The sequence below is a fragment of the Cucurbita pepo genome, chromosome 11, assembly GCF_057944985.1.
Source record: "Cucurbita pepo subsp. pepo isolate OVF chromosome 11, ASM5794498v1, whole genome shotgun sequence".
Classification (NCBI taxonomy): Eukaryota; Viridiplantae; Streptophyta; class Magnoliopsida; order Cucurbitales; family Cucurbitaceae; genus Cucurbita; species Cucurbita pepo.
Window position 1 is genome coordinate 10,663,133 of NC_141808.1, and position 27,055 is coordinate 10,690,187.

A 27,055-nucleotide genomic window follows, 5' to 3' on the forward strand; every position below is an offset into this window, starting at 1 on the left:
ATTTGCGCTCAATATGTTTTCCTCGCTTATGGCTTCTTGGTTCTTTTGAATTTGCAACTGCTCCACTGTTATCACAATAAAGAGTGACGGGAAGATGCATATTTAGAACGACTTCCAAATCAGTTAAGAACTTCCTAAGCCATACAGATTCTTTCGCTGCTTCACAAGCAGCAACATACTCAGCCTCCATGGTGGAATCAGCAATGCAACCTTGCTTTATGCTTCTCCATATTATTGCTCCTCCGTTCAGAGTGAAGACAGATCCTGATGTCGATTTCCTCGAATCTACATCGGTCTGAAAATCTGAGTCAGTGTACCCTGTAAGGATCAGATCCTTAGCACCGTACATTAGCATATAGTCCCTCGTTCTCCTAAGATACTTGAGGATATTCTTAACGGCAGTTCAATGAGCACGTCCCGGATTGGACTGATATCTGCTGACAATTTCCACAGCATAGCATATGTCGGGTCGGGTACATAGCATGGCATACATCAGACTACCGACCGCTGATGCATAGGGAATGTGTTTCATATCCTCAACTTCTTGAGGTGTCTTAGGACTTTGTTCCTTCGACAAATGAACTCCATGCCTGAAAGGTAATAATCCTTTCTTGGAGTCCTGCATCTTATATCGAATCAACATTTTGTCGATGTACGATGCTTGAGACAATGCTAGTGTTTTGTTCTTGCGATTCCGAACAATTTGGATTCCAAGAACAAACTGGCCTCTCCCAAATCTTTCATTTGGAATTGTGTCGCCAGCCAATGCTTAATGTCAGTCAGAATTCCCACATCATTTCCAATTAGTAGGATATCGTCAACGTACAACACCAGGAAAGCTACTGTAGAGTTGACTATCCTTTTATAAACACAAGGTTCGTCAACATTCTGTTTAAAGCCATAAGATTTGATCGCAGTATCAAACTTTATGTTCCAGGATCGAGATGCTTGCTTCAACCCATAAATGGATCTTTTAAGCTTGCAAACCCTTTGCTTGTGATCCTGTTCAATGAACCCCTCTAGTTGAGCCATATAGATACTCTCTTCAAGATCGCCGTTTAGAAAAGCTGTCTTAACATCCATTTGCCAAATTCATAATCATAAAATGTGGCAATAGACAAGAGTATTCTAATTGATTTAAGCATAGCAATAGGTGAGAAGGTTTCTTCATAGTCCACCCCCTCTCTTTGGGTATAACCCTTTGCTACTAGTCGTGCTTTAAAGGTCTGTACCTTACCGGTTTGGTCTCGTTTCCTCTTATAGATTCATTTGCAACCAATAGGTTTTACCCCATCTGGTTGATCTACAAGTTCCCAGACTGAATTGAAGTACATTGACTCCATTTCAAGATTCATGGCTTTAATCCACTGATCTCTATCTTCATCATTCATTGCCTGTTTATAGGATAATGGATCTTCAACGCCATCATCAGGTATGATGACTAGAGTTTCTATCAAACCCAAGTAACGATCGGGTTGAGTAATAACCCTCCCACTACGTCGAGGCATTCTCAACTTTTGAGAAGGATGTGATTGACCAGAAGTGTCAGCTCAATCAACAACTCTGGTTGAAGGACCAGCTTGATCAAGAACTCTTGTTGTTTTATCAGTAGCTTCTTTAGAAATCTCACTTAATACTAGTTTGCTACGAGGTTGATGATTTCTTACGTGATCTTCCTCTAAGAATGTAGCGTTCGTTGATACAAACACTCTATTTTCTTGAGGATCATAAAACAAACCACCTTTCGTCTCTTTGGGGTATCCTACAAATAGACATAATTTTGAACGACGTTCTAATTTCTTGGGATTTTGCAACAACACATGTGCTGGACATCCCCAAATTCTGAAGTGACGTAAACTACCTTTACGCCCTTTCCATAACTCATAAGGTGTTTCTGAAACACTCTTAGTAGGAACCATGTTCAAAATGTGTGTAGCAGTCTCCACTGCATATCCCCAAAACGGATCGAGTAATTGGGCGAAACTCATCATAGACCGAACCATGTGTAATAGAGTTCTATTTCTCCTTTCTGATACACCATTTTGTTGAGGCATACCAGGGGCTGAGAGTTGAGACCTTATTCCATGTACTATCATATAGTCCTGAAATCTTAAATCCATGTACTCTCCTCCTCGATCTGATCGAAGTGTTTTAATAGTTTTACCTAATAGATTCTCAACCTCAGTCTTATACTCTCTGAATTTTTCAAGAGCTTCCGACTTGTGATGCATTAGGTAAAGATAGCCATACCTTGAATAATCATCAATAAAACTGATGAAATATTCATACCCTCCTCGTGCTTTGACATTCATTGGACCACAGAGATCTGTATGCACGAGTTCTAAGGTTTCTTTGGCTCTATAGCCTTTTTCGCAAAATGATCGTTTAGTCATTTTACCCTCAAGACAAGACTCACATGGAGGTAAAGAATTGTCTTCTAACTTATTTAGAAGTCCTCTTTTAACCAATCTCTCAATCCTATTGAGATTAATGTGGCCTAGTCTTAAGTGCCAAAGATAGGTATCGGGAGAAATCTTTTGTCGCTTATTTTGAGTTTCAGCTGTTTTAAACATCTCAATATTTAAAATAGCTTTTGTTTTGCTCGGTTTTAACATATATAAGTTGTTTTTTAGTTTTGCAGAACAAATATGAATACCTCTTTTGCAAATGAACACTTCATTGATTTCAAAAGATACTTTATACAACTGTTCTAATAAACAAGAGATGGATATTAGATTTCTTTTCATTCCAGGAATAAAAAGTACATTATCTAATATAATGAATCTATCTCCAAAAAACAACTTTAAATTTCTTACTGATCTTGCTGAGACAACCTCTCCTGTTCCAACCCTGAGTGTTATCTCGCCGTCCGCAAGCATTCTCCAGGAGCTAGTTTCCTGGTAAAAAGAACAAATATGATTAGTCACCCCTGAATCTAGTATCCAAGTTGAGTTTTCATACTCTACTAAACACATTTCTACAACGAGTAAATCATATTTACCTTGTTGTGTCTTTTCGGCTTTCTTCTCTGCAAGGTATTTTGGGCAGTTTCTCTTCCAGTGCCCGTTTTCGTTGCAATGGAAACATTTTCCTTTATCTACTTTTTGAACCTTGTTCTTGCGGTTAGTAGGAATCTTATTTTTCCCTTTTCCCTTCTTCTTCATCAAAACACTTTTAGAAGTTGAAGGTCCAGGCTTATTTGTGGAGGACGATCCTCGTAGTAATTTCTTGGAGATAGCAACATTTGCTTCTCCTGTTTGTCCCTTGTTTGTTAAGAGGGACTGATAAGTCTGTAGCTCATTGAGAAGAGCAGTCAAGTTATATTCTATTTTGTTCATAACCACATTGGTGCGGAACTGGAAGAAGCTCTTCGGAAGAGACATCATGATAAAACTGACTTGACTCTTCTCATCAATGACAGCTTCATTTTCTTCTGCCACATTGAAATGGACCATCATGTCCAGGACATGTTCTCTAACTGAGGTCCCTTCTTTCATACGGCAGTTGTAAATATATTTTATGGCTTCATGTCTAAGGGAGAAGGACGGTTGTCCAAACATCCCTTTTAGAGATTCCATAATCTCTTTAGCAGTACCCATAACATCGTGTTTCTTAGCCAAAACATCAAATATGCTTGCTAGAATGTACACTCGGGCTTTGTCATTTGCCTTTATCCATCTGTCATATGCATCCCGAGCTGTTCGGTTTGCATTTGAGTTTGGGTTTGGGGGACACTCCTCAGTTAAAACAAACTTTAAATCATCAATGACCAGTATTGTGTTTAGGTTTGATTTCCAAGTTGTGTAGTTGTCGCCGTTTAATTTCTCAGAAGCGAGTAATTGTACTATTGAGTTTGTCATGCTGTGATATAAAGAAAATTCTATTAGTGATTTGACTTAATCCTGTTTAATCCATTCAGTTTTAGCAAATGTAATAATGTACCCAAATCATTATTAATTTGCAACGATACTTTAGTGAGTTAGAGCAACTGCTACCGAGGGGCAGTCAATCACTCATTCACTAAACCAAGACATTCTTGACTTAAACACTAATTCCAGAATAACTCTTGTTCCTATAGTGTTTTAGTTATCGCTATTTTGGTCAAGAATATACTAACTCTTAGTAATTCTTCGCAAGTGTGACCCACCAATTTCAGACCTCAGAAATCGGTCCCAACAACGCTATCGAATGAAAAAGCCAAAGTTGGGAATGGACCTAAGAAATCCTATCCATTTCTGGAGTTTGCGTTGTTCCGACTCCCATGTTACGACCCTCCGAATGGGTAGTTGCTCAAGGGCAACATGCAGGCGGAACATGGGAATCTCACGGTGCAACCTAGTGGTGGAGACCATAGGACGTGTTGACTTCCTTCTCCCACTTACTATAAATACTTTCTCAATTTACCTTGTTATTGACTCATGCAAATATCTTCCGAATGGAGGACGCTCCCAGGGCGACACGAGGCCGAGCATGAATCTCACTATGTAAATTTTACAGAGAGCGTGAAGAGAAAACGATGTATCTTATACACCTTTTTCCTCCCACTAAGTATTTTAGATGGTTGGGTATACTCATTACTTAAGTATATTCCGGCTAATTAAATATAACTTAAGTCTAGGTGATTTTTCTAAATCTTAAATCACTTAAGCATGCTCATAAAACTGGGCTAACTAAGCTTAAGTACTGGTCCGATCTCCAGGTAGTAGGTGTTCCGTAAACCGTCAACTTAAGTACCTTCAGCCTTTGACAAGATCGAGCCAAGTGAGCTTTCTCGTAACCGCAATTTTATAAGACATCGACCCTTTTTAACTGTTAAAATTGATCTTGCTCGGTTCTTAACCCTTAGTGAGCATGCACTTATCTTTATTATAGATTTTAACGTCTACCTCATTTTATGACGTTGAAAATAACCTATAACATGCTTTATATAACAATTTATATAATCATCCATTCCATGCAATAATATAACAATTTATATCTATCACTCATGGAACCCTAAGACATGCATACTATACATTATAACACTTATAACATACTTGGAATGCATGAAACATGCTTAGCCTATGGTGGGATTTTAAATCTATATGACATACTTTATGCATATACATTTTCTAACATACATTCATAATGCATAATTAATTAAACACACTAAAGTGGGTTGGTTTTGGCATTTTAAAGCAAGCAATTAACTAAATTATTACATTAATAATTAAAAATAACTTGAGTCGCTCCCGAGGATCACGAACTGGACAAACAAACCCTTAAAAACGTTCAATTGGTCCCCAACGACAGAAAAAACACCCGAACCGCCTCTTCCATCTTCTTCGGTTCAGCTTGCTTATCTCTTCCATTTTCGATCAATTACAACCTAAAATGGACTCTAATGACTTCATAAAAATTACAGATCTTTCTTCATTTATTAAAGCTCATACACCTTAGGCTTATTACAATAATTGTATCAAATGGAAGCATAAAAAAATGCCAAAACCAAAACCATCCACTTTAGCAACCACAAATTTCATGCATGAAATGGTACCCACCATGATCAAATTAATGTAAATAAAATGCCTAAAACTTGCTCTGATACCAATTGATGGTGTTAATATAACACATGCGGAAGCAATTTGGATCTTAGGCACTTTTAGAACATCAATTATTGTAAATGACTAGCATGTTCATAAGTATTAAAACTTAATGAGTTTAAATACTAACCTTTTGTAGTTCAAACTCCTTTTGCCTCACGAACCGGTTTCGAACCACCACTAGTGTCTTCTCCACTATTCTCCGTCCTTAGAACGGGATTGTGGAATCCGGTGAGTGACTAAACTTGGGAGGGATTTTGTATATGTGAAAGAGAGTGTTTGTGTGAGGTTTTTCATCAAGATGAAGAATCCCTTCCAAGTATCATGATCACTCTATTTAAAGAGTCAAGTTTGCATGTTCATGCAAACTTGAGATCACCAAATTTTGGCACTTAAAATTCCACTCAAATGTTTGGGATTATGTGGCAAGCATGCATGTTTGAGTTAACCAAATTTTGACACTCAAAATTCCACTCAAACTTGTGGGGTTTATTTGGCAAACATGCAAGTTTGGTTAAACCAAATTTTGACACCTCAAAATTCCACTAACATGATTTTTCCATTAGATGAAAGTCAACCTTTTGACTTTCTTCATTTTAATTCAACAATTAATTTGAATAATGAATTTCAAATTAAAGTAACATTAAATGATTAATTAAACTATTTAATTAATATTTAATATTAATTCAAATGCCAATCCCAATCAATTCCGACACATAATTGATTAAGATATTTAAATCTTATTTAAATATCTCAGATTCTCTCTTTTCGTTTAATTCGTAAATAAAACAAAATTGCGATTAAATATATCGTATATATGTAACGCATATTCCCTAATTTGAATTCGAACACTTCGAACTCACTCGTCACACTATTCTATGGTTTAGTCCGATATGAGCTAGCAGAGGGACCTAATGGACCTATAGATCATGGGCTCCAATGATTCAAGATTAACCGATTAAACTCATTAACCTGGTTAACCAACATTCGTTAACTACTAGGACACTCCACTATAGCCTAGTAGTTGCACTCCCCTCACTATAGATATATTTCTGTCCATCTGATATAACCATGATTAGTAAGTCGATCCTTCACAGGTTGTTCGTAACTAGAGCTGGGTCAATTTACCGTTTTACCCTGGAAGTTACTTCTTGTTCCTTATGTCTCACTGATCCTCTAATAAACAATTGGTTTGTGGTCCAACCAGTAAACCGAATCCCTCTCAGGCCAATGAGAGGGTGGGGCCCCTTGTTCAAGACCTGGAGTCAGTGCTTAAGGGAACTACCTTTCTTCTATCCCTAAAAGTGGGTAGGAGTGAATTCCGTCTTGCACCCCACGTCCCCAGCCATTCACCCAGTCTTACCCCTGAAATGGGAGGCCTGTTGAGTCGGCGAACTAGAGCCACTCTCACCCATGCAAATCTAAGGATAATTCCGAATAAATAGGAGTTCATGGTTAGCTCAGGATTAAAACCGAGTTACCTAGGTTATCGAATGAAAAGAAAATCAGTCTCAACAGTAAACGACTTCATAAAGTGAGAGTGGTTTTCTTCATGGTCCGATCTTATGCAATACTCATTGCATAGGACGCCCCCACTCACATGTCTCCACATGCACAATTTTAGTGATCACATTGTTTATATCATATACAAAAGTGGGCCGCATCCATAGTGTCCCGAGAATAAGGTACTCAGCCTTATCCTTATACTATAGATCATTTTGACTATATACTTGAACTTGATCCACTCTTATGTCTCTACATGTAGTTCAAGTAATCATACTATAGCCAGAGTGTTCTTAGTTTATTGGATTTAGATTAATGATCGTAAAGTTCACTTTATTCAATAACAATTTTTACTGAATAAACATCAATAATAACTTTATTGAAAATAGAATATATCTTTGTTTACAAACTATAAGTTTTAGGACATAAAACCCAACAATGTATTGCATGAAAGAACCTTTCTTTGTATGACTCTTCTCTTTTGCCTCACTCAGGTCGAATGAATACGACGAAAGGGAGATCCATACCCAAATAGGCCATGAATGAAGAAGTAGTGGGCCTTTCACTCTCTTTCTAGTGACTCGGGGAGCTGATCTGAGAAATGCACTTCAAAGGGAGGGAAGCTAGGTTTCCCATGTTGGTATGGCCGGGCATAAAGGTGAAGTTAGGTCAAAAGAGGTAGAGAGAGAGAACAGAACGGAACCGATAGCCCCGAATTCTGTCGAAAAAGGCAAGAGAAAGAAAAGTCAGGACTCTCTCCGCATACCTCTCATTCATTTGGGCAAACAAAAAGGCAGTGAAGGTTTCTTTCCTCACTTGAGTAGAAAGCTTTGAAGAAAGGAGGATATCCTAAGCCAAGCACAAGCAGTAAGTAGGTCGATTAGAGTAATGAAGTTGGATCAAGAAAGAAGGCCGAAAGCCAGGCAGTCAAGCTCACGTTGTCGACACCTCTTGTCCTGAGTGATTTATGTGTAAAGAGGGGTAGAGCGTCTCATCTCTTTCCTCAAAGTGGTGGATCGAACTTCTCTCATGTCACGAGAGTGGATTTGGTTTCCTCGGTCATTCTGCGAACCTGACAGCTATCACTTACTAGTCAATGAAAGTGGGTGGGGTCAGTTTCAGTCTTCTTCGGAGCTTGAAAGTCAGTGTCATGTACTTGCTTATGGAATGATTGCTTCAAAGAATCATCCTCAAGAATGACAATATTGGCTTCTTGCTTATCAAGGGCTCCGGCCTTTATCAAACCAAAAGAACAATCTAATGATTGACAGCTTGCATCAGTCTTTAAGCTTGTTCCCTGGAGTTTGATCCCCAAGAAAGAGGGAAATGGCTGTGATTCAATATGAAAAGGCCAGCACTCACTCTTCATCAAATATCGAGATGCATGGAATAATCAAGGGTTTTGATTCCAGAGTCAGATTGGGGAGACAACTCCTTCAAGGCTTTGATTGACATTCCGAGGAAGACTTTCCCAGCAACAGAAGAAAAGATTGCGAGGTACTTCTACCGCATCAAAAAGGGACCTTCGAGCTCAGCTTTGTCATCTAGCTCGGGCTCTAAAGAAAAAGAGGTTACAACTAAGAAGAACCGAACCTGAGGGGGAGCCACATCAAAAGAGATTCGAAACTAAATGTGAGCTGCAGTCTCACTCCTTGCAAGAAAAGGTAGTTGAATGTGTTAGGCGAAGAGAATATAGCACGTAGAAGCAACGTCAGGCGGCAGTTGGCTTAATGCTTGCCAGAGGGAGTTCTATAGCCCTTAGGATAAGGAGGTTTCACGATCCGATCTCTCACTTGAAGAAAGATAGCCTATAGGAAAAGGATGCAATGATGATCAAGTTCTTTTTTCATTGTAACGCTAAGACAAGACCTTACAACTAGAAAAAGGGGGGAAAATCACAAGTTCTCTTTAGTTGGGCAGAAGATCCTCCTTTCATCACAGAGGGGCAGAAGATCCTCCTTGATGATCCTCCTTTCATCACAGAGGGGCAGAAGATGAGTTGGGAGTTGAATCGGGATTACTCTCACTGGTCCTATCCTAACCTCTCATAAGTTGTGGGGATTGGTTGTCAATCTATGTTATGCTATCTCTGCAGAAGTGAAATTTGGATGAACTCAAAAAGATCCGAAGGTATAAAGACCCACCCTAAAAGGCATTATTCTTTTATCGGTAAGCAGATCCTTGCTTCGGGCAACTTAGGGCCTATTCAGATCCCCCTATGAAAGCTGAAGGAAGGTATGGTATTAATGCTGGCTTTCTCTCTGATAGAAAATCAACCATAGGCTAATTTCTTCCCTGGAAAAGCAAAAAGAAAGGGGACTGATTCTTACCAACCAGAAGCAAGCATAGCGCATAGGATTCCACATCCATATCAGAAGTGAAAAAATGATTCATTCGCCCCTCTCCTTTCCAGTCTCGCTTCTGAGCCTCTTCACCCGGAGGGTCTCAGGTCTTCGCCCCTCCCCTAAATTCAAAGAAAAGAAGATGAGGCTTTTGCTATGCCACCTGAATTGTGTAGTTCGAGTTATCCCCTTACACTGGGAGTGCTGCTCAAGCGCACAGGTCTGGATCTTTCATCGGATGATTCATTCTCTTCTGGAAAAGGAACTACAACCTATGCCCACTAAAACCCACCACCCTTATACTATACCGCGCCGTGCATGAAGAAAGAATAGACTCCACAAAAAAGGTTATATATACTCTTCTCAATTCCTTAGCTATTTCTAGTGGTCTTGTTTCCATTCACAGGGTATTGGGATCAAAAAGAGGGCCTAATGCGCCCGGAACTATGGCAACGAAACGGGTCCGCAGGCCGGCAACCCGACCAGCTAAGAGCAACTCCAAGCTTGAGGAAGAATACGATCTCACTAAAGCAACCAAATGAAAGCAAGGCCTAATTGCTTGTTGCACTTCGCGCGCAGGAACGGATCTTAGCCAATTACCGGCTTAGGCTTTCTTTCGCGAGAGCCCCAGTAGGCGCGGTGGGTTCTCCCTTATCTATTTTCGGGCTGCTAAACTTGGGTGGGTCTAAGCACGGGAAATGAGCCATGCAAGAGAGCGTTAAGCGGAGCAGGCGTCAGATATGTTTTGGTTTATCGAGTTGGTTGCTTTTTCGGTATGAGGGCGAAGTCAGACTTGGGCATGACAAGAGTGTCGGCCAAGTTCGTTGGCATGTAATGCCTTAGCGCAGGCAGGAAGAGATGCCTTGCGCTCCGTGGAACCATCTTCCTTTATTCATGTGGCGGAAGCTAGCAACAAAAGATAAGGCCAACACAGTAGATGTCTTTACGGGACGGACGTGTTTGAGACTGAGTTAAGGATCTCTCCTCGTCTGTCTCCCAGGTTGGGCGCTATGCGGACGGATGGTGAGCCTAAATTTCCTCTCATAGCAGCCTGTGCTATACCCATATCTGGTCTCCAACTTATAGCTCAGTTGAGTTCAGTAGTTGCTTAGACGAAAGTCAGCCGTCAAGGAATCTCATTGCCAATTTTGTGGTATAGTTTCTCTCAAGTATGGAATTCTCTCCACTTGCACGCTTACTAGATAGGCTAGCTTTGGTGCTTTTAGTGCTCTACTTGCAAACAAAAAGGGGAGGGACTTTTTCTTGCATGTTTCTGGCGGTTTATCTCTTCACGAGTCGTCGGCTCTAGTCTAGACTTTCCCACCCAAGGAAGTTCTTGGAAAGCCTTTAGAGCGGGCAGCACAAACCCTTTCTTTTAGTCGGGCAAGGATGAACATTTGATGCTTTATCTGTTTTTGGCTTTTGTTGTTCTTCTTTGGTTCCGGTAACCTGGTCGATCTACTTCACCTTTTCCAGAAGGGAGGTTGGGCGGTAACCTTAGCCCAGAACTCGATCTACGGCCCCGGTTAGGCGCACTCAAAAGCGCCGTTGCCAACGAAGGGTGCAATCTATGGTGCCTCCAAGGCATCCCGCCCCCTTCCAACCAAGTGATTCAAATCAAATAAGGCAAGTCAGAATCACCAACCAAATCGGAAACTCAATCCTAAACTTCGGAGTGGAAGATAGCAGAAGGCGAGCTGGATGTTGGCAAACGGGCATGAGAAGGCGTTCCCGGAGATCCTTTACTCAAACCCTGGAATGGAAACCTCTTCCTCGTTTTGCTTTTTTGTCTAAGGCTCTTTTAGAGTGGAATGAATGAAGCTAATGTGCACAGAGTTTTGATGAAATCTGGGTTGACCTTAGGGTGTCTCTCATGCCACTGCAGAATTGGGGGTTCGCAACAACTTTGACAAATTTCTGCAAGAGCTGGCGGATCATCCACTCTTCCCTGAAGCAAAGCAGGTTAACATTGAAAAGTTGTGTCGCCTAGGGTTGTAGAAAATCAAATGAATTAGAATTAGAGTGTAGCAGCAATAGCTTTGAAGATGGTAGCCAACACTAGGATTTGGGAAGTATATACATATTAGTGTGAGGAGAAAGAGCCTTCCCATTTGCTGTTCTAGACCCAGGAAGGAAGACTTGCCTTTTCCGCTATCACTTCCGTCCGACAGGAGACCTATGAATGCCTTGGCTCTAAGCCGTACGTACCACCGTTCAATGCCATATTACGCCGCGCAGAAACTTTTTCTTGTTCTATGGCGTGCTTTTTTTTTAGCCGCATTCATTGCTTTGAGGAATTGGTTGTGAGCAAGGAAGCGTTGAGTTGGGCGCGTAAGGTGTTGGGTGGTGGGTTTTGGATACTGCTTTGATTGCTTTTCACCTCTTTCTATAATGTAATGAAGATTTCTTTATACCAGATACATTGATAATTGTAGACAGATGGATAGCAATGGTAGTGAAGAGCTTTCCTTTCCTAGGGCCAACCGTTAAGGTCTCTTTCTTCCTTCTCCTATTCCTGTCCTTCCTACTGCAGTTGATGGAGAAGCATTGAGCAAGGCAAGGAGTCAAGCCATTGATTGTTAGCTCAAATCTCTGCCCTTAGTATCTTCCTCCGCTCCGCATAGCATTGAGGGAGCAGCAGTGGAGTTAGTAAAGGTATATGCTGGTCAGTTACAAGGCAATACCACTAGGGAGATCAAGCATATGTTTTTGACGATCGAGAAAGAGGAGGTTGCTAATGATGAAATATACGAAAAAGGGCCTCGAGGTATCCCGGAACCCTTCCTACCTCACAGGACGAGGGAACCCTGTAGTTGCCGATCCACTTGGTATTCTCGACGAAGCCTATATATACCCACATAAAGTGGGGAGACCCCTTAAAGCAACAAGCGAGAATGGCTAGGTTGATAGCAGGGTTAAAGAAAAGGACAGTATGAAAAGACGTATCGCGTAACCATCCCTGTAAGCAGCTTCATTCTTTCTTGATCTATGAACCTACTTTATGCAAAAATCAGTCTTTCGGCTTCAAGTGTGACTGTTGGGTCTGGATAAGCAGGACCTCTTGGTTCGGGGGAAACCGGAGATGTTGGCTAAGAAAGCTAAGCAGGCAAGTACAGGACAAAATGCACATACAAATTGATTGAGATGATCCCTCTCCCTCTCGGTCTCACGGCTTCGCCCCTTTACAGTTCAATCCGGTTAGTTAGGTAATATTGTCAAAGAAGAAGAATCAGATATTCTATTCCTTTACAGGAGAGAGAGTAAATCAAAGAAAGAAGGGAGACGAAAGCAAGACAACAAGACAAGATTCATTCTCCGGATCCTGTAAAGACCATTTATGATTTTTTCTATCCTCCCCCGTATTTTTGGGGATAAAAGAGATGCTTTACCCTTCTTTCCCTCGGGAACTCTCCTGTAAACACTCAAAAAACTAGAATTCTCCTATCCCCCCCCTCCCCCCCCCCCCCCCCGTATTTTTAACTGTATCTCTCCCTTATTTTTAGGGATCAAATCTAGTATAGGTAATTCATTCATTATTAAGGAAAGACGAAACAAGAAGCCAGCCGGCCGGTCTCTGATCTTCTCCTTCACCTTCCCCTTCAAGTGTTTCAAGTCAAGACGAAACTAAACATTCGTTATCCTGTAAACACTCCTTATTCATTCTCGTTCACTGTCAGGAAAGACTATCGAAGAATCAATTCGACTTAACTGTAAGTAAATCCGAAAGATTCCTTCTTTCTCTTTCTCTTCCCCTTCAAGTGTTGAAAGTCTTCACTCTCTCTCTCTTCATTCTCCTTCACAGTCAGGAAAGAGGTAAACTCCGGAACTACTGAACCTGAAAGTCTTTCAAGTCAAGACTACTTATTCCTTCTCCGATTCCTTCTTTCACTCTTAAGGACCAAGAATTCTCAAATTCTATCCCCATATAACTGTCAAAGTTCGTCAGAGGTTTTTCCCTAACAAAAGCTCCTGAAATCAATTTCATTCTATCCCCCCCCCCCCCCCCGTATTTTGAGGGATAAAAGTGTATCTTTACCCTATTTTTCGGGATCAAATCGATGCTTTACCCTATTTTTCGGGATAAAAAGCTATCCCCCCCCCCCCCCCCGTATTTTTGGGGATCAAATGGATGCTTTACCCTATTTTTGGGGCCATTTTCCTTGATTTCACTCTTTCACTCTCCTGTAAACACTAAAAAAACTAGAATTCTCCTATCCTCTGTCTATTTTTAGGGAGAAAAGTCTACCCTTCCCTTATTTTTAGGGATCAAATCTAGTAAAGGTAATTAATAAGTCAATCCTTCAGATGAATGAGAGTGAACTGTCAGTCAATCCTCAACATTCTTTCTCTTCGACTTCAAACACTCTTTTCTTTTCCTCTCCTGTAAACACTATCGATTCATTCGAGTTCACTGTCAGTAAATTCGAAAGATTCCTTCTTTCACTCTTGAACTCGGTCTCGCTCTTTCACCCCTCTCCCTCTCTCTTTGGCTAGTTGGCTAGTTGCGCGATAAGCGGGAAAGCATACCAGGCAGGGAAAGAAAGGCTGCTCGATCTCCTGTAAGGCCAACCCTCAACGGCGAGCTCACCAGGCAATGCTATAAGTCTGATAGAAGTCCAAGGTTTCGTCTACTACGGACCAGGAAGCTCTTGGAGGAGCTAACACGAAATGAGAAATACATGGATTACGGCAACATTCGCAACTACCAAAGTGCACTAAACCTAGTAGAGATCTTCGACCTAACGATAAGGGAACTTCAAGCCCATTTAATCAATCTGCTTTGTACCTTATTGTTGACCGAACCGGATGCACGCAAGGCCCAAATTCTCTCTCAGTCACCCAGAGACGAAAGGCAGATCCGAAGTTTACGAATCGAAGAGAAAGCTGAGTTCTAGTTCTACACGCTTTGATTTTCACTGAGCTTGCCTACGGTACTTTATTCAGGATGTGCAACAATACGGTCATCTCTCAGCCGTGTATAGAGAATTCCTTTCTCATTTCCTTGGCGGATAACAAAATGAAATAGCTTCCCGCCCATCTTATGAGTCCATTCTTGTCTTGTTGGTTTGTTGTACTATTCTGTACCTCTCTCGATTGATAGAAAGACGTTCGGGAGCTGGGAGGGCCTATCGTGAGGGAACTTTCCTTTTCCCGGTAGGCGAAGGTAAAGCGGGAGCTGCGTATGTCCACGGTGATCAAGGCGGAGCGACTCCTTCTTTAAAAGAGGTTGGGTTGTTTTCTCGAAACTGTTATATCTGCTTTCGTTAAAGAAAAAATAGGAGTTCTTGGTTTGTCCGATGTCGATTCGTATGGCAATGCGGACTTGACTCAGGATGAGGATTCCGCTTTTCATACTGCTGGAGCCGAAAGAGCTGGTAAGCTATCTCGCTAAACGAAAGGAGCACGTACGGGTTGACCTTGTTACAAGGGGCAGGGGCCAGCCAAAGAAGGTCAGTCGGACTCGGTTAGGACCCTTGATCCGGTTCAGCTAGGTTCTTCCATGCGAGAATGTTTGCGTATCGGTATCCTCTTCAGGACCGGTTGCTTCCTCTTTTTGTTTATACGTTTGGAGAAACCTAATAAGTATACGTTTGGAGAACCCTGCTAAGCCCGCCTTTCTTACCCGGTGTGATTCAATCTTTCAGCTCAAACTTTCCTATCGTCGGAATAAGAGTAAGTACTCTTACCTTTTCCTTTTCTTGCCCGAGCCAAGGGATCATTCAGTTTCTACCAAAAAGTTCGCTATCTAGTTAGTTGCCGTAATCGAATGTCTTTCTCATTCGACATTCTCTCTTACCAAGCTCTCGTACTCGCCAGGGTTGAGGAGACAGTCCGTGAGCTAATTGGGCTTCGAGATTGCGTGTGAAAAGAGCTCGCTCCGGTTCTGGTGAAGGAAAGGGTCTGATCTCTTTCATTGGAGCACATTGATGCCGAAGGAGTCTTCGGAACCGGTGGAGAGGCTATGATGATTTCAGGCTATTCAAATAGCATGACTGATACCACAAAGAAAGAAAGGGTATCTAAGTCACACCAGTGGAATAGCTTTTTCATAATAATTATCTCGATATATGATACCAAAACCCTGCCTGATGACTGATAAGGTCAGGGGAAAGACAAAAGAATGACAGACTCGCCCATTTTGGCACAGGGACGCGAGAACCAATCCGAGTAATCTACAGCTTTGTTTATCAAATCTACTTGTTTTGTGCTTCCTCTTTCATTTTCATTTCCAAATCAGGTCCCGGCTACGTGTCCTTTGGACCCTTTGCTTAGAAGTGGATTCGAACCACTGACACAAGGATTTTCAGTCCTTTGCTCTAACCAGCTGAGCTACATGAGCCCCTTTCCTAAAGTCTGTTTTCTTCAAAGAATACGCCCTACCTTACCATTTGACTAGTAAAAGCCCTTTACTCAAAGAAAGAGTAGTTAGGGCTTGATTTGCTTCTTCGTCAAGCTTTGGAGTCTTGAAACTGCCTCCTAATCTCCCAACACAAAAACTGAGAGACGCCCAGGGACTGGACAACCGGAGGGAGCTTGCTTCTCGAAAGAGGATAGGCCGGTCAAACAAAAACAAGGCGTAACGGGCTCTCCCTACGCTCCTAGTCACTAAGTTGTGCTATTCCGTCCTCGGCTCCACCAAGACTTTCTCTCACGCACGTAATTTCGCCCGCTACCGGTCCTAGATCCAAATTCATACCCTAGTGGTTTACTCGACATGACAGACAGTTGGAGCTTTGATTGTAAACCCACCCTGTCTTTACCTACCCACCGCCCTTGTCTTAACACAATGCTCCTACTTCCTCTCAATTCAAGGAAGATTCCCAATACATCTACGATCAATTCAATTAAGCGAATCTTCTCACTAACTTCTCTTTCTTAGTAGACAGGGTAGAGAATGAATGTGCTTGGGAGTCCCTTACAACATTAGGAAAACAATTCAATCCCAGGGTAGAAGAGAACAAGAAAAGCTCGTACCAACAAGGAACAATCCTTTTTTGGGGAAGGACTCAGGCACGCAGCTCTTTATAGATTCGGAGCACGAACTTGTTCTGGTGTCCATTCATTCAATTAACATCGGTACAGGAGGCAGTCTCCCGCGCGCTCGGGACAAGATTGGTAAGCATACATACCTAGCTCAGCCATTAGAGTTAGAGTCCATTCACGGTTAACTTACCACCAACGAAGAATTTCTCGTCCCTAGGATATGTAGATTCATTAGTGACCTTAGTTTGGTTCAACAAGTCAGGTGTAGATTTGATAGTGAGAAAGGCAAGGGCTGCGAGAATGACCGCGGAGAACAAGGCTCGAGAGATAGACCTAGTATTCCAACCCAGTGAAGGCGACGTCTCACTACTACCAGTACGAATTGCGTTGATTCCACCCCTACACTACCAACCAAATAAGGCAAGGTCTCATGGTGGAAAAGAAAAAGAGGAAGCGCTCTTGTTGCGCGGACCCCATAATCAAGAAAGATGGAACGAACACAAGAAGCTCAGTAGCAAGCCGTCTCATAGTCACCACTTGTCTATCGTTTCAAGCTTTCAAAACAAGCAGAAAAACAATATACCCTTGTTCTATGCCCGGTTCAACAGCTCAAAGTTTGTTTACTAGAGGTACGAGAGGAGGGAGATCTACTGATAAGGCGGCCCCTTGGTGACATTTCTTTTCTGTACCAAAACCATATGTCTCGGGACCACAAGGCGAAGACAAAAGGAGGGCATTTACCAGCGGAAGAGCGCTATACGTTAAACATTTATCAGCGACAGCGGAAAGAAGACCAATAAGGTGGGGAAGGCTCAGTCCCTCAAAGCGTACGAGAAGGGTCGGCGTTGGCAGAAAGAGGCGAAGCCGAGAAAGAAGCGTGTCCGGTACGGGTTTCGGTAGTGGTAGTGATCTACTTGATCTGGTAAGCTTAGGTTAGTGGAGTTGTAAGTTAATCTCGACAGGTTGAAAAGCTTCAAGCTTACAAAACAAGACCTAAGGAGTTTGGAGCCTTTGAGTTCTCCGCCGGTAATGGGAAGACTTCCCCATTGGAATGGTATCCGCTCGAGGAGCCTGTCCATGCCTGCTTATCAAGACCAAACAGCAACCTTTAGGCCTTCGGGCTGAGGCTCAAGGCGGGAATCAAGGGTATGGGTTCAAGGCTGCTCTACTTACTGGGAATGGGATCCGGCACATGACGAATGGGACCCCCTGACATATGAGATGTGGATGATGGAGCTGCTTGCTGCTGGTCTTTTATACGCGAACGCAGAATCCATTAACTAGACACCATATTAGAAAATGAATGGCTAATTTGCTGCGTGGCCCATCCCTTTCATAATCGCAGCGCAGAGCAACAAGCCACAAGAGAGGCATTACTCGCTTCCCGCTTGCAAACAGAAACTCCATCTTCAGCCCTTATCCCGAGTAGAGGAGCAGCGCTTCCTGATTCAATTGCTTGATTCACTGGGCTAAACCTTCGACACCAGCACTGGATTTGCACAAAGAGAAAGACAAGACCGTCTAGCAAAGCCCTTATTGTCCAATCCAAACCTACTACCCTCCTGCCTATTCTGTAACAAGAGCATTCGATGCTTCCTGTACTACTCGAAGGGTCAGCCCCGGGGCGGAACTCCCCTCACCCTCTACATTTTGCTGAGTTTCATGTGGTGCAGCCAGGTTAGGTAGGGAAGATGATGCCTCATATATCTGGGTTGCCATAATAATTATTAATCCACGACCCACTCCACGAGAACTCACTGGATAGGTCGGATGGTGATGGCAGAGGAAGCCCCGGCCCCGTCCCCACACTCAAGACAAGCGGGAATAAGGGGAGGGGGGCAAAACCATCATACCTACGAGAGAGAGAATACACCTAGATGCGAATCCAAGAAACGAATAAAGAAATGCTAAATCACAACAAGATATACATCAGAAGTACACGTTGAAGGCCTTACTTCTCTTTCAAATGAAAAGAATAACGACGAAAGAGAAAGATGCAGCTGAGAATAATTATTCCAAACATCATTCTCTTCGGGCGTCTTTGGCCTTGTTACGAAATGGGCGAGGGCTAGTCCTGCCTAAGGTATACATTGGATAGTGGCTTACAGAACGGCCGGATGGATAAAAGGAGGAGATAAAGGATCTGATTGAATCATGGCCACATTAGAAAGCATGTAATGTGGGTTAAGAGGTAGCCAGGCTAGAAGAATAGAAAGAATTTGACCTTTGAAAAACAAACTCTTATAAAGAAAGTAGGAGCCATTGCGGCCCCAGTGAAAGAAGGTGAAGGAGTCAAGTTCGTAAACCGTAAACTCTCATTAATCCTTTGTTTACTGTTCGGGAAAGCAAGGGAGAGGTGAAGGAGACTGAAAGAAAGAAAGAAACACCTATTTACAGAGGGAAAGAATAATAGTGAAGGAGACTGAAGAAATAGGTTCAGGAGAATGAATAAGAAGGAAGGAAGGAGGGGGAGTAAAAGAGTGAAAGCAAGAAAGGAGAAGAGAGTGAATGAATAGGTGACGGTTTGAGGTCTCTTGACTTCCTTTAACATTACCTAAAAAATAGGGATTTGATCCCAAAAAATAGGGTCAAGATAGAATGAATCGATAGTCTTGACTGACAGTGAACGAGAATGAATCTTGAGGATCAGAGAAAGAGAAAGAAGGAATCTTGAGTCTTTCCTGACAGTTCACTCTCATTGATTCTTCGATAGTCTTTACTGTTGAATTCATCTTTCGGATTGACTGACAGTGAACGTTCACTCTCATTCATAAGCTTGAGTCTTTGTTTACAGTTAAAGAATAGTTCAAGAAGGAAAAGGAGAAGAGAATGAATCTTTCGGCTTTCCCTTGTAAAATAGCCTCAAAAATAGGGAGAGGAGTGAAACCGACAGACAGGTGAATGGCGAGTCAATTCATTTCATATGCTTTCCCTTGTTTACAGTTAAAGAAGGTGAATGAGTTTACCTCGTTCAAGAAGGAAAAGGGGCGAAGCAGCTCGACAAAGGAGAGGGTCGAAGACATGAAACCGAGTTGTACAGGCGAACGAGCTTCGGTAGTGAGACCGATAGGGAGAGGAGCGAAGGCTGTGAGACCCGGAGGGCGAAGGAGCGAAGTTGTGAGACCCAGAGGGCGGGCGAAGGAGCTTGAGTTTAGTCTTTCGTCTTGACTTACTGTAAAGTCTCATTCAAATAGCTTTACCGAGTGAAATGGAATTGTGAGCGAAAGGTAATAAATATCAGTTCGAGTTCCGGAGAATGATGAAGAAATAGGGAGAGGAGTAAACTCTCATTATGAATAAGCTTGAGTGTTTACAGTTCGTTCAAGGTAGAGGAAAGGGAGCTGATCATCGAGCCTATTTCCCTTGGTTACTGTGTTTGAAGGAAAAGGGGTGTCAATTTCATAGCTTCCTTCGCCCCTTTTCCTTCTGGAACTCGTAAATAGGTCTTTTCTTCTTTCTCTTCTCTTTCTTGATCTTCTCTTCACTATTCATTCCCCTTCACTATGTATGTCCAGCCAATTAACTCCTCGCTTTAGTTCGTTCTTTTTCTTCTTTGCTTTGGGCTCACCTCGCGGTCATAAAGGTTCCCCGTAATTAGTTAAGGGCATTACTACCCCCCAAAAGGCAAATCCGAGTCTTGGCAGTGAAAAAGTGAAAGTTGATTATACTAGCCGATCGATTGTGATTCCCAATACAGTACAATAGTCAAAATAGGGTAGGGACACCATCAGACTGATTTTCATAATTCCAATTTGGAAAAAGAATGGATATCTTGGACTTGGTGATGTATCAATTATCCTTTTCACGATCAACTTCTCCCATAATGATATCTATGCTACTTAGTTAGTATTCTCATAATATCAGCCAATTTCATTCTTTTCACTAACTGAGAATGAGGAAGAATTAGCAAATGGATCAACCTCGGCTAATTTTCTATCTCCAAGGAAACCCCCCCTGAGCCCCTATCAAAAAATACCTAATTCTCCTTTTGGGGCTTCGACTCTAACATAAAGTTCTTGTTTCGCCAATTCCAAAGTTGGCAAAGGGTTTTGACTACTAATGAATCGATAGTGAAAGTCATTCCATTCCATTCCGGAGACTGTCCTCGATCGATCGTATTTCTTTTCATAAGGTCCCCCTGTAATTCCTTCCAAAGCTTGTTGAATCATTTTGTTGATGGATTCATCTCACCAAGTCTGACTAAATAACGAGCGTCTTCATTGCCTCTCCCTGACCTGTAACTTCCCAATCAAATGAGTCATAAGACTCAAGATGATCAACTGGACGAGGATCCCATGGTATTCCGGCAGCTCGCAGCATTGGTCCTGAGAACCTGGATTACCTCTTCTGCAGAAAGAATGGCTACTCCCCCTCAACTCGTTCTCAAAAACTAGTTAGGATTTTGTGTGTAATTCCAAATGGGAAGTCAGTCTTCCTATCTTATCTTATTGGTGAAACTGACTACTTGCCAAGGGATCCTCTTTTTTTCTTCTTTCTTGCGAGATACCGGAGCGGAATGCATTTTTGACCATAAACTGAAATCCGCTTAGCCTCCTTTTTTGATTGTTTTCTACTACTACTAAATGATTAATGTTACTAATTAGCATTTGATGGATTCATTTCGAATAGAGCCGCCATTGAATCTAATTCATATCATCTATCAGAATCTAAGACAGTTCCATATGTGTATTTCTTTGTCAGAATCTCCCATATAAGGTACGGGCAGCAGCCAATATAGGAAAAATGTAGCATTACCGAATTATCCATTGTGGATAGATATGGATAGCATACTAACTAAAACGACTGCTATGGTAACCAACCCATAAGGATTCATACAAGCTCAATCTTCGAATCGATAATGGGGCCAGAGTAAAGAACTTGAATTTCTTTTTCCTTTCTTTTATCTAAAACAGGATCGATCATGAGTTTTTCCCTGATTTGCATTGTCAAATCCTCTATGGATATCATTCCTATTCCCAGCCGGAAAGAATGGAAAGAAATGAGAATGATGAACTCTCTACGACCGACCTCTAGCTCTAGGGGATAAGAGATTTTCCGGAACAAGCAAATCATAATGATTGTTGGGCTGGTGTTCTATTTTCATTCGTTTTTTGATGTATTGCAATGGGACTCTTCTGTAGGATAGCCTTTTTCTTGTAAGGAGGATGGATAACCTTTTTCTTTCTATCTTTGATTCATTCCTTTGGTACTGATTCTTATGAACTAATGAAATACCTATGGGTTGAGACATAAGAAATTTTCTATCATTTTCTACAGCCAGACGAAGAAGAGGTTCGAGAATCCATATTCCCCCTTGTTCATCATTCTTTATGAAACTGGAATTGCTTGGGAACTATCAGCCAGCCAGCATCTCCGGATTTCAATCTCCTTCCTCTCTCTTTCCATAGAGGATATAGTTATTTGGGAATCATTTTGCCCATCTAATTGGATATAAATAATAGTGAGAATGCCCCCCGTAACCCGTTTTTCCATTCATCATTGCATTTGAGGATTCATTTGTTTTCCGTATGGATTGAGTCATTTTATTTCTTTTTGATTAGGTAACCTAAATATATATGTCGCACGCTTTCACACGAACAAGGAAATCAGATCTTTATTTGAATACCTACCCCCTTAACCAATTTAGTGGAAATTCTGCTGTGATAATTGACCACACCCACCATTATAGGATAAGTGCATTTTCCATGCATTTCCTTCTTGCAATTTAGCCAATCCTTGTACTAGTCAGTACCTTCAAATAATAGTATACAGATCCGATTTTGAGCTATTATCAATGAGGGTATCACAATCTATTTTCTAATCAATGAGTTACTAACAAACAACCTCTTATTACTTGACTAAGTAGTGCCTTATCCCGTGTTTCTGCTCTTTCTATACACATCTTTCTTTCTCTTCCTTCCTCCTTGGTTGGTTCTTCTTAACCGCTTTTCTTTCATTTCACTCTTTTCTTGTGTATTTATTATTCAAAATAGTCAATTCTGTGTTTTTCCATATCCGAAGACAAAAGATATTTGGCTTGTCTGTCAAAAAAAAGATAATAAGGTACGTACATTTGCTTAAGTTTGGTAAATACCTGTTTTACGTCTTTGACAACGCATAGAGCCTTTCATTACGTCTCGACGAAAATCGGGAATACCTACCGTAGCAAAACGATTTCGTCTGATTCCTGGTCTTCATCATCAGTATTTGTGATATCCTTGATCTTCAGAGTTTAGATTGTCGGTCATACGACACGTTTGGCTTTTCTTTCATGAATTTGCCTAATCCTGAACCTATTCATTCTTCTTCTTCTTTACTCCCGGCCGGCGTTCTAACTATTCTATTTGTATGACCATCGAGTCGAGGAACTTCTTTATGGACTGACTTAGTCCAATCGTGAGGACTTGCTTTCTCGTTGGGACTGGTTCTTCCTTCTTTATGTCCCCTTCTTATTTTATCTTTTAGCAAACGCCCAGTTTGTAGCTGCCGCGCAACTCCCTCCTCCTTATTTACGTGGGAGCTATAAATGTTTGAATCATCATATTTGCTGTGATGTTAATGAAGGGTTCAGACTATTCCCTGGATTTGAATCTTTGGCCCGTTGGGAATGGGGTGACTTTTCTGGTTTGTGCAAGTCTTTTTCTTTCACTAATGACTACTATTGTAGATACATAATGGTATGGGATTATTTGGACTACAAGATCAAACCTGATTCGTCAGCCAGATTGAAATAGTCAACAAATTGGTATTTATAAACATCTTTTTTTCTTCCTTCCATTTGAACAAATTTCGATCATTCTTTTAGCTGCTAGCTGCTTTGATCGGCCAGCGCAATTGCTGTGGCTCGCCAGTAATCAATCTTTAGTTAGAAATAGCATAGTTCTATGTTATCGCACACATTCCCTCCCCTTCAATTATATTTGAGGATTCTTTCTGTCTGTCTAAAAGCTAAATTCTTTGATTCGATCAATTACCAATATATTCCCTTGTTCGTTCTCTACTTTTCCAATTGAATGGAAGGAATCTATTACATTTTTGTTCATCTTCATATGGAAATGAATCGAAATTGATAAGGAGTTGGTCAATCATGCTCGAACATGTACTTATTCTAAGTGTCTATCTATTTCCTTTCTATCGGTATCTAAGGATTGATCACGAGCCTAAATATGGTTAGGCCCCTTATGTGTCTTGAGCTTATACTTCATGCAATTAATACGCCCATTTCGTAACATTCTCTGATTTGCTAGTCGCCGGAATCTTTTCTCAATTTTGGTTATAGCTATTGCACTGAAGCAGCTATTGGCCCAGCTATTGTTTCGTCAATTTCTCTTCTCGTAACAGAAAAGAAAGTCGTATCAATTTATCTGTTGTCACAGAGTCAGTAAAGATTTATGATAAGATGTATAGGGAGTGTGTACTCAATGTGTCCGAGCTTGCCCCACGGATGTATTAGAAATGAGACCTTGGGGCGGATGTAAAGCTAACTAAGCAAATAGCTTCGGCTCCAAGAAGAGAAGACTGTCTTGGTTGGAAGAGATGTGAATCCGCCTGTCCGATTTCTTGAGTGAGTGTTCGCCTTTACTTATGGCATGAAAGAACTCGAAGCAGGGGGCTAGCCTAGCTTATTGATACGTTCTCGAAAAGCCCCCTTGAATCCATCCTCTTTTTTACCGACAAAAACTCGTGCTCGACAATATACATATCTATCCGTTTCTAACATGGGGTTTTTTAGTCCAAGTCTATCTTGTTTTTACTACTCTTTCCTTGGTTAACAAGAGTTGTAGTTTTACCAATAGTTGCGGGGTTATTCCTTTTCGGTTTCCCTCCCTCATAGAGGAAAGAAAGTAATGCAGCTTTAGTATACGATATGTATCTGTGTACTCGAGCTCCTTCTAAGATAAGAACCTATTTGTTATCATTTCGAATTAGCCGATCCATTAATCCAACTGACAGAGGATTATCAATGGATCCCTATTTTGTATTTTGACTGGAGATTGGGAATGGACTTTTCTTTCCATAGGACACATTTGACGGACGAGGGTTATCACACCACTTTAACGACTTTAGCGGCTTGGCCAGTTACTCGAGATTCCCGCCCGATTATTCCATTTTCTAATGTTAGCAATGTCTAACGGTCAACATAGGATCATTTTCTGCTCGAGACCTTTGACTCTTCTCATGTGGGAGTTAAAATAGAATGAATTCCCGTTTATCTACTTCTAGAGATGTGGGGAAGAAAGAAAGGGGTGTGTTGTATTCAGCTACAAAGTGGCTTTTGTACACTGCAGGAAGGAGGGAGGTTACTTTTGTTAATGGTAGGGTATCGGGTTCTATGGTTCTAATGACCAACCAACTTTCAATTTGGAAACATCGGCGAATCAATCCTATCCTATAGCACTGGAAATCATATTCTATATCGGATTTCTTATTGCTTTTGCTGTCAAATCCCCGCCCCGATTATACCCTATACCCACGGAGAGGCACATTATAGTACTTGTATGCTTCTAGCCGGAATCTTATTCAAAATGGATGGGAGCATATGGATTGGTTCGGATCAATATGGATTCCCCCACGCCCATTCTCCTTTTTCCCCCTGGTTGATCATAGTAGGCATAAGTCAAATAATCTATGCAGCTTCAACATCTTAAAGAATGCTTATTCCTTCCCTCCGTCTCTCACTCATATGGTTTAATGAGATTAATTTGTTCTATAAGCGGGACTCAATGGAGCTATTTTACAAGGAATCTCTCATGGATTTATTGGCGCTGCGCTTTTTTTCTTGGCTGGCTGGCGGGAACAAGTTATGTATGATCGAATACGTCTTGGTTATCTCGATGAAATGGGCAGAATGGCTTTGAGTTAGTATCTTATCGATGGCTTCCCTTGCATTGCCGGGTATCAGCGGTTTTGTTGCAGAATTCATAGTCTGTCTCCTAGAGTAGAGTTGTTTGTTGCGATCTCTATCCTTATACCTACCTACCTGTCATAGGTATTGGTATTTAGCCGGATTTGGTTTTCTCACTATCAGTCAGTCAGTTGACAAGGTCGAAGCTCTTTTATCTAGGGGTTCCCGATGTCTTACACACAGTTTTCTTATCTGCACTCTCCCTTGTCTTCGTCAGGCCCTTTCTTTCATTCAATTAGATTAGATGTTAATGTAAATGAACCATAACTATGTAGCCCTATCCCGGATTGATTACCCCCCAATAGCATAGCATATCCAAATGGAAACCCCATAGAGGCCACAATTGCGGAATTTACACCTTCCCTTTGATCGCGTATGTAAATAAATGGCGAATATGGTCCAAGTAATAAATGCCCAAGGTTCTTTTGGATCCCAATTCCAATACGATCCCCATCCATGTCTCATTAGCCCATACGGCCCCGAAAAGAATGCCTATGCTTAAAAAGGGAGAGAACCCCGCAACTAATGAATGGATAACCCCAATGATCTAATTGTTGAATCAGTTGAGACTTATCATAATTATTAGAAAGAAGTATAAGAAAAAAGGAAGTGGTTTTTAAATGTTCTCTTCCTTCATGTATTGGATCTCATCAAAGGAAAATAAGGCATTGAATAAATGATTGTTTTTACCCCCACCCAATTCTTATAGAGTTTGGAAATGTAATCACTATAAGAGCTCCTTCCTTCAAATAATGATCCACATAAAATGCATAACCGAATACCATCATACTTACTTGCATCATTAACCAATGAGATTGGGGAGCGAGAACTCATGGGCCCTGAAGCTGAAGTAGCAAACCCTTGGGTAAAACTAGTACTTGGTGCAGTTATTGCGCTTACACTTAAATGATTTTTCTCTTCATAAATACCCGAAATAGCTGAATAATGGAGAAACCCCATGAAAGAAATAGTAATGATTCTAATAAATCACTTAATGATAAATGCCTCAAATAAATCCAACCCAACCAACGAGTAACTAATAATCCTGTTAGACAGAAAAAAGTAGCTATCATGCCGCCCCCTTTTCTGACGAAGCATAGAGTCCTACGCTTTCATCGACTAATAAGGTTATCAAATGAATTGGTTCATGATTCGGACGTAATCGTAACGAATTGAATACAAATCAGTCTGATTTTACTGGATCCCCTTGTAGACTGGCTTTTATGATTCATACCAAAATGAAATAGTTGAGGTTGAGTATAATTATTCAATAATACTCTTTTTAGGGAATATACGTCACCCATATTCATAGATCATACCTTTCATCTCACTTCCAATTACTATCTTAATAGGGAGGGGTGGGACTTCTATTCTACTTTTGACGATCGCAACCCAAAAACCTCGCTTGGCGTATGTGGTCTTTTACGAGTATTTTATTGTCTAGTATAGTTAGGAGTTTAGCAGTTTCTCTATCTAGCTAGTGATCAAATAAATAGTAGTAGTTATATCCATCAATATGTATGGTCTTGGACTATCATGCTTTTTCTTTAGAGTTGGGCGGGCTGGCTACTTGATCGATCCAGTTACTTGTATTATCTCAATATGAATCACGACTGTTGGTTGGGATTATGGTTCTTATTTATAGTGAAAATTCTATGTCTCACAAGGATATTTGAGATTGCCCGCGTATATGAGTTTGTTCAATACGTAAAGGGATTAGTTACTAGTGAGAATTTGAT

General features: G+C 41.2%; 1 pseudogene across 1 annotated transcript in view; it reads right to left on the minus strand.

Moving 5' to 3' along the window:
- Positions 1-2,792: 2,792 nt before the first annotated feature.
- LOC147790252 (uncharacterized) overlaps positions 2,793-27,055 on the minus strand; it is a 50,838-nt pseudogene continuing 26,575 nt past the window's right edge. The window contains exons 4-5 of the transcript XR_015422969.1: positions 3,002-3,734; positions 2,793-2,897 (exon numbers count right to left, since the gene is read on the minus strand). The product of XR_015422969.1 is annotated as an uncharacterized LOC147790252 (transcript). The remainder of the gene's footprint in view (positions 2,898-3,001; positions 3,735-27,055) is intronic.